Here is a 7,968-nt window from a genome sequence, read left to right as displayed (position 1 = left end):
ATTTGACTAAGTTAATAATGTTGGTCTAAAAAAGCTACCTAGAATACTATTTTTTTCTTTTTTTTTCCTCTTATTAGATTATTTGAACTCTCATAACGGGTATTGTTTATGATCTTCATCCCAGTTTATGTAATGAGTAAACGGACGTAGTCAGTTTATAAATTGACGATATAACAAGAAATTTTTCATGACGCTTTTACTATCTTTTTTAACTATCCAATTTTCCTATCTGTTTGATGAAGTTTTTAAAATGATCAATTTAAAAGAATCATAAACCGTAATCAATTCTTTACGACGAAGTTACATTTAAATTTTCATCTTACGGATTTGGGAAATAAAGTGTAATTTTCATTGCTCCAATATTCTACAAAAATATAGAAGAAAATATCTCTCCTGTAAACATATCGTCATCCCTGTCATTATCATTGACAAAACAGAGATAACAATATGTTTTAAATGAGGACTTCAGTCTCAGAAACCCACGGTAAGTGAACTAGCTTAGTTATACGTCAGTTATTTAAATTGAAATTGTTACATGACTTTTTTTATTAATATAGTATAAGGTAGCTGCCAGCTCTTCGGTCTCATGTGATGTCGACTAACCTTTTTGCTGTTTCCTTAAAAAGCCTTCTAGCGCTAGGACCCCACGGACCAAGGGTCTCGACACCGAATGGGACAAATTCATATTCGGAACTAGTTCATATAGTATTATTTTTGTCATTTCTTTATTTTTTCTACTTCACTGTACCTAAATTCATATCATATTCAACTGATTGGAAGTTAATACAGTGCAAAATCCCGCGTGAAGTATTACATGTTTCTTCTAATAACTTAGAGTCCTAATTCTAGTCCTCTTCCACATTGTCTTCTTCTTCTTGCCCACAGCTGGGCATAGCTCTCCCCCAAAGATCGCCACAATGATCCTGTGCAACCCGCATCCAGGTTACTGTCTAATTTATCCATATTGTCTAATCTTAAGCAATACGTTAAAAGTTTCCAATAACCATAGAGTTAATTTTCTTTAAATACGTCACTTTGTTACAATTTTAATAAAGTTCTAAATAAAATGAGCGAAAGTAAACTTTTGTACAACATGGAAAACTGCACGTCTGGGATTTATTCGCAACGGATTTGAACTTGCTAATAAACTTTCACTTAGCGTAATCACGATTTACATTAAGTTAGCTATGCCAGCAGGATGGGCAGAATTAAATATTTGCATCAACACTTGAAAAGAAATTTAACAATATAACGTCATCAATTGAAGATGTAGTTTTTTATTCCTTGGTTCCACGGAAAATTAGGTCGTCGTCAGCTCATTATAACCGCCCCCACCCAATGCCTAACTATTCTAGGGAGCGACTAGGCCATAGTCAAATATCCTGGCCCAGTGCGGATTGTTTTCACACGTATGTATCTTTAAATTTCTTCGTCGATATGTGCAGGATGTTTAACAATATAAAATTCAAAAGACACATTGTTATATGGTGGTAATCGAACCTGGACGTTTAAGATTACATTCCGATCCGGTCAAGCGCTTAACAACTGAGCCACAGACGGGAAAATATAGTAACAAATAATTCGAGTTTTCATTTTTTTTAAATTGAAACACGCGAGTAAAAATTTTGTATAGTTTTATATTAAAAAAGCATTTCTTAATGGAAAGATTGTTACAAAGAACTCTGACACTTAAAGCTTATATGAACTTTCACACGTTCAATGACTGAAAAATCTATAGAACAAAATTGATAAGTAAGCTAACAAAGCTCTACTTATATTTATGTATCAATCTAGCTCTTAGAAACCAACTTTAAGGAGTCAATTGTCTTCATGATTGTACTTAATTTAATTACCTATCTTCGTTATTGTACTGTAACCCTTTAACGACTACCAGGGCTACAGAGAAATGTAGGAGTCGTGTTCAAATCATCTCAAGACGCGCTCGGTAAATGCTTAGAAAACGTTCTTTGGACGGCTTCACCAGAGTTCTCATTAACCCAGAAAGTGTCTGCGGCCCGAAGTCACCAGTGAAAGACGATGGAAACTAGTATACGAGATATATTAGCTGGTGAAGAGGACAGCCGGCTCAGTCGCGCTCCGGCCGCCCGTGGGTACGCACGTGTCCTGTGTGAACGAATAACTTAAAGTTGGCCGCAAGTGTTGTGAACAAACCTGTGCTTCGGTGAATTAAGTTCAAGTAAGTTGAGATTATTTCTAGTGAAAGCTTATAAAGTATTTTTAACACTGTAGAAAAAAAATTAAGTTTTTTGATTGTACTAAAAATTACAAGTCGTAAGCTTAAATGAGCTTTATATTCCTGAAACAAAAATTAGTAAAAATTAATAATGTGCTTTTAAGTTAAGAACAGCATTTTATTATTTAGTTGCGTTAGATTTTTTTAATTAAAATAAAATCGAAAATGATAATAAAAAAAGGCTTGAATGGACTTGAATAAAAAGGGAATTGTGGTATATAAATAAATCGAAGTCTATTTATAAATCTAATGCCTCGAAGCTAAAACAAGTTTCGAAGCGCATCGAGCTCATTAAGTCTCGCTTCACTTCCATAGAAACTGTAATACCCTTATCAGTCACCGGCGGCCATAAATATCAGGGCCACTGACCCCCCTCATTTAACACCAATTAACATAATTTTATTAATTAAACACCAAACAATGTTTTTGAACCTTTTAACTTAACGTTTCTTTTGTAAATTTTGTTAGCGTTGTATTGTCGTCTTCAAATCGAAAGGTCCAAGGTTCGTAGCTTTCGAATTTATACTTTTACTATATGTTGAATAGTGTAACATCACTAGAGCAGATTAATACTTGAAAGCTTCGAATAATTTGCAGTATTATCAACATCTAGGGTTATTCTTAACCAATATAATAAGTGTTAACCGGTATTTAAAAAAAAACAGCGTATATAATGACGTGATACAAATTGTTCCATTGTTATTGATCCTATATAAAAAAAAGTAACTTGAATTATCTTAACTTGAAAGTAAATTTATAAAAAAGGCGTTTACCACATCCTAGATTTTCACTGGTATTTCCTCAACTCATACGTTCTCTTTATGTTCTTAACACTACCTCCCTAAGCATTAAACATTGAGATATAGCCAATGGGCAATAACGATGTCCGTCAGTCTCTGGAATATCGAACAAAAGCATCAGAGCTGTACCTCACTTGATGGACGGAGGCTAACTGCGTTTTAACTGTAAGATCATTAAATTTATAATTACATGTTCAACTTTAACGTTGTCCATATAACATAATGCCTTAGGATCTTCCGCGCTTAAATATGCAAGCATTTAAATTTTCCTGTTAGAAAAGAAAGTATGAATTACGCTTACTATTTGAAAAAGAGGGATAAAAAATACTACGTTTTCTCAAAAGACTGGAACAAAAGAAAAATAGCTTTTTTACGCGACTTAATTCAAGTTTGAAGCACTTATAATATTTGAATACTTATACAAATGCGTAGTTAATATCCCCTAAATGTACAAAACGTTTGCGGAGTACTTGAGAGGTGTGAACTAAGCAAAGCTGCACTTGACCATCTGTTGTAGGAACCAGTATTATGTAGGTTTATTGTATATACCGAAATAAATAGATTTTTACCCACTAAGTGAAGCAAGTGATTTTACACGTTAAATCTATGTAGATTAAATGTTTAATGACTGAAATTTTATATTTTAATTAGTTTTTGCCCGTGACTTCGGCGGCGCAGAATTAAAAAAAGGTGAAAAATATCTCGTGTGTTACTGGAGACTATATCTGTGCCAAATTTCATTAAGATGTGTTAAGCCGTCGCCGAGTTATCGAGTAAAAACATGAATTAAAATTATCCCACGGGAATCGTACATATTTCTGGGATTATAAGTAGCCTATGTGTTCTATTAGACTGTGCTCTACATCTATACCAAATTTCATTGAAATTTGTTCCGTTTACAAGAGATACGAAATAACAAACATCCATTTATCCATTTACTTTAACGTTTATAATATTACTACGATAATTCTATTTACTATGACAGAAAACTTTGATTGGTCACGTTTATAAAAACTCATTTTAATTAAGAAATCTTGTCTATACGGTAAAGTTTTAAAACACGAACGGATATTGGCTATAAAGAGGCCGATAAACTTAAATTAACGGGTTTCGATATTTCAGGTAGTCTAAAGATACGGAGACTGAATAGACTTTAAGGCATCGAATATATATCTTAGATTATTTCTTATTTTTTTGATGAAAAAGTCTTATCTGTTAATAAACCATTATCTCACTTCTCCAAGACTTCGCAATACATATTTTTAACACAAATTAAAACACACTAAAACAAATTTGAACATTTACATCTCATAAAAATGTCCAAAATCTTAATTTTACAAATGCGATTACTTGCATGGATCTCAACGAAACTTAGAATAAATGTAGATCATAATCTGAAAGAACACAGCCTACTTATTAAGGTTTTTGTTTTAATTCCGCGTGGACGGAATCGCGTGCGATAGCTATTTGGTGCATAAATAAGTAATACATTTACTAAAATAAAAATGTACATAAGATCATTCTTAGAACTATCTCATTTAAAAACACACCTTTGCAAAAAATCACAGAACTACGTTATTATAAATATTTAGAATATAAACATAACATAGAGTTGTTACAACACAATTATATCTATCCAATGAATGTATAAAACGATGGTAAATTCCGCACGTAGGAGATGACAATGCCCCAGTTGGTCAGCACCGTGTAATTTATACCAGTCTGGATAATGTTGCGGTGTAGACTGGATCAGTTAGACGTTATTATTGTTTGCTTATTGACGTGCTACTTTGTACTACTGCTCAAAACTAGATATAGTTAATATGAAAACTATTTTATCCTATGATCAGATTTAAAATACAAAAACAATTTACATAGATTTATAATTACATGTGAATGTAATTAATAAGTATACTTGACATCAAAATTAAATAGTACATTTTTAATATTCCATAAAATAATAAAGCTAATATGATTAGACGGTAAACGTTTGAAAGAAAATCAGAAAATTTATCAGCTTTGCTAAGTTACATAATTAAATAAAATAAAAATAAATAAATAAAAAAACAATTAATTTACATGAATATCTAATATATAAAATTCTCGTGTCACAGTTTTCGTCACCGTACTCTTCCGAAACGGCTTGACCGATTCTCATGAAATTTTGTGAGCATATTCAGTAGGTCTGAGAATCGGCAAACATCTATTTTTCATAAGCCCCCCCCCCGCCGATTTTTTTTTAACTGCGCGCTGACGGAGTCGTGGGCGACAGCTAGTCTAAATATATAAACACTGTGAATGACGCTTTGATATTAAGAGTGATTTATTTTGAATGTCTTCATTTAAAGACGTTTTTAAATAAACAAAGCATATAAAAGATGGGTAAAGTTCTTTACCTTAACACTACTATTATCTATCTATTTAACTAATACATCGTTGAGGATGTATCGCTATAACTTTTATGACAATACGTAAAAAATTATGAGATTATTTTTCTTTATAATCTCATTGTCGATTGAAATCTTTGTTATTCTTATCACTTAACGATGTTATCGCAAAGTGTCGGCTGTCGACTGGCTAACAGCCAGCAGTGAAAGTCCACTCCGGACCTAACGTGTAGCGAATACAAAGAACGCACAAACAAACAAACATTATACACTTTCTTCTGTTTAATTCAATCTCTCAGCGTTTGTTTATGCTAAAGTATTCGCTTAGAATTACACTTGACCTTGGTATTTATTTTATAAGAAAAAAACACGTATTTTACAGACAATCGCGGAAAAATAAATTTCACCGTTTTGTTTCAGATGACTAGTGTCATGGGTTTCCAATATATTTGCACACAAGTGTATAGACAATAGAAATGCTGTTTATAACAAACATAGTTTATGAATGTTAATGTTAAATATCGAATAGTGTACATTTTTCATTTAAACTAAGGGAGTTGTTAACATTTCTGAGTACGGCAATTAAATTAAGTATTCAATATTTCAAAGTAACATTTAATAACTTATAAAAGCTGTAAGGGTGCGTTTCCACTGTTTAAAAATTAGGTTCCATACTGACATGTATCGACATCTTAATTAAAAAAGCTATAAACCAGTAGCCAGCTTCAAGTAAATTGAACCCGCACTCTTCAATGAAAAGAATTAATTATTTTCAACGAACACGGATGTTGTTTTTTTAACTTTAATTAAGATCTCGTATGAATTTTTGCAATTAATTGCGGAGAATCCAATTTGTTCAATTAAACTGTTTAAGGGAATTGAATTGGAAAGTCTATTATCTTTAATTGTTTGTAATTTTTTAACTACTATAACATTAGTAAATTCCTAAACAAAAATAATTTTCTTGTTTTAAATAAGAACACTTAAAAAAACATACATAAATTATTCCTGATCTTACTAATATTATAAATGCGAATGTTTAGATGGATGGATGGATGGATAGATGTTTGTTTCAAGGTATCTCCGGAACAACTAAACGGATCTTGATGAAATTTGGCACAGATGTTGAACATAGTCTGGAAAAACAGATAGGTTACTTATTACGTTTTTTTTAAATTCCGCGCAGACGGAGTCGCGGGCGACAGCTAGTTATAAAACATATTTAAACTGTTCAGACATGTTTAATAAAGGAATACCGTTCTTTGTAAAGCTTTAAAAAATATAGAAAATATTCTCTTTACTCAAGTCAAAGCAAATTATTTAATTTTAAATTCTTTACAAAATTTTCTACTAAGCGTACATGAAATTGTTTAATAAAACTATTTAAAAACTTGTTAACATTATATTACATTTCTATCTTAATTTTTTTTCTTTGTAATATTTTTTTAAACATCTTTCCTTTTTAAGATTACTGAAACTGACTGATACAGTAAATAATTCGTTGACATTTTTATCACTTATAAATTAGTTTTGATGAGATGGAGTTTTAAGTATTATGCTATTTTCAACTAATATAATAACAAAAGCTAAACAGCCTTAGCTTTAAATTTGTGTCAGATTTAAATTTAATTGTACACTCAATTCTAATTTGACTGAAGATCACCTGCTGAGTTGTAACGGTACACCACAATCGCCTTTCTCACCACATTTGCCACATTGGTATTGTGGTGAAAAGAAATTTAATTGTAACATGAATGCTCTGCTCTGATCATCACAACATCCGGGTGTCTAATAACAAAAGACGTTCGCATATCGACACGCGAAATGTGCGCCACTTTGTGCGATGTTTATAAAAAAGATATGGGGCAATTTAAGTTTCAGAATATTCTTGCCTACTTGTGACTTCATATTGACATACTTTTCTGTCTTGTTTAACTATTGCTTCTTCAATAAACATAATCATGAGGCGATAGCCTAATGATTAAGGGTGCAGACAGATCACGTAGTCGTGAGAAATAATCACAAGTTTTGAATTAGGTTGGAAAGATTACAAAAAATACTGATACGTTTCAAATAATCTGCTAATGTTACTTCTTCGAACGAAGTCATAACTTTAACGATAGTTAATTCGTTGAATTGTATAATTTTCTTTCCATCTAAAACTTGTTTAATGTTTTAAAAAATGTATTCGCCTTTTAGGTATAATTTAGAATAAATTCAGTATATATTATCACAGAAGGAGCAATGTACGGTATAAATGACTACAAATCTGTTGAGATGCATCGCCAAGTGCCATCAGTTTACAAATGAATGTACAATAGCTTGTGTAGGTATATCTCTCACAGTTGAATATACCACGACCATTATGTAAATTAATTTAGTTTACTGTTATTTTGTTTATATCAATGTTTTAAAATAAATAAATATAGTTGGAAACTTAGGTGAATAAGTAACAATTACGGATCTCTATTTTTGAAAATCCTCCTACACTTTTGCATCGCATAAATTTATATATTTTATCGTTTAT

At 31.5% G+C, this 7,968-nt stretch overlaps 1 protein-coding gene across 1 annotated transcript in view; it reads left to right on the top strand.

The window, feature by feature from the left end:
- The first annotated feature begins 2,094 nt into the window (after positions 1–2,094).
- The window catches only part of LOC106720538 (serine protease inhibitor dipetalogastin), a 50,407-nt gene continuing 44,533 nt past the window's right edge, over positions 2,095–7,968 (top strand). The window contains exon 1 of the mRNA XM_045684506.1: positions 2,095–2,197. The gene's annotated coding sequence lies outside the window, so the exon portion shown is untranslated. The remainder of the gene's footprint in view (positions 2,198–7,968) is intronic.

The sequence above is a fragment of the Papilio machaon genome, chromosome 26 (genome assembly GCF_912999745.1).
Source record: "Papilio machaon chromosome 26, ilPapMach1.1, whole genome shotgun sequence".
NCBI classification, from domain to species: Eukaryota; Metazoa; Arthropoda; class Insecta; order Lepidoptera; family Papilionidae; genus Papilio; species Papilio machaon.
The sequence above is the reverse complement of the archived record's forward strand: the minus strand, read 5'-3'. Positions and strand labels throughout refer to the sequence as shown.